Below are 865 nucleotides of genomic sequence, written 5' to 3'. Positions count from 1 at the left end.
TGTTTCAAACAGTGGCAGCAGAGCAGTGAGCCAAGTGTGTGTCCCTCTGAGTGTGGGGCCCTGTGTGACTGCAGGGGCTGGACATCCACAGGCTCAGCAGATGTGGCTCGGGCCGGGACCCCAGAGTGCAGAAAGTGAAACCAGGCCCATGAATATTCTAGAAGAAAGGTCCTTAGAGATCACTTGGCCCAATCCCCTCCATGTCTGGTTGTAGAATCAGAGGCCCAGAGAGACGGCCCAAGCTCACTGCAAGTTGGTGGCAGAGCCAGATCAGAATCCCAGCCCTGGAGTGCTCCTTCCTCCCTCCCTCCCTTTCCCCTCCATCTCCAGTCTTTCCTGAGGTGGTCTCATCCTATGCAGTGCCTTTAGAAAGCATCCGCTTGCAAATGTCTATCCCCTCATCTGCACCACCCCTCTCTCCCCCAGCTCCAGACTCCTGTGTTCAGCTGTCCACAGCTGTCCACAACCATCCACAACTGCAGCGGCTTCTTGCTTCCTCCCTGACCCTCTTCCAACCCATTCTCCTCTCCTCCAAGAGCCACCTGAGTGTGAGTTTTTGATGTGTAAGTTGGATCCTGCCCAGCCCTGCTCTCAGCCCAGGGCATTGCCCACACACATTACAATCCAACCTCCTCACCTCAGTCATTTGCACCACCCCTCTCTCCCCCAGCTCCAGACTCCTGTGTTCAGCTGTCCACAGCTGTCCACAACCATCCACAACTGCAGCGGCCTCTTGCTTCCTCCCTGACCTTCTTCCAACCCATCCTCCTCTCCTCCAAGAGCCACCTGAGTGTGAGTTTTTGGTGTGTAAGTTGGATCCTGCCCAGCCCTGCTCTCAGCCCAGGGCATTGCCCACACACATTAC

Source organism: Galeopterus variegatus, unplaced genomic scaffold, assembly GCF_000696425.1.
Source record: "Galeopterus variegatus unplaced genomic scaffold, G_variegatus-3.0.2 Scaffold4528, whole genome shotgun sequence".
NCBI lineage: Eukaryota > Metazoa > Chordata > Mammalia > Dermoptera > Cynocephalidae > Galeopterus > Galeopterus variegatus.
The sequence above is the reverse complement of the archived record's forward strand: the minus strand, read 5'-3'. Positions refer to the sequence as shown.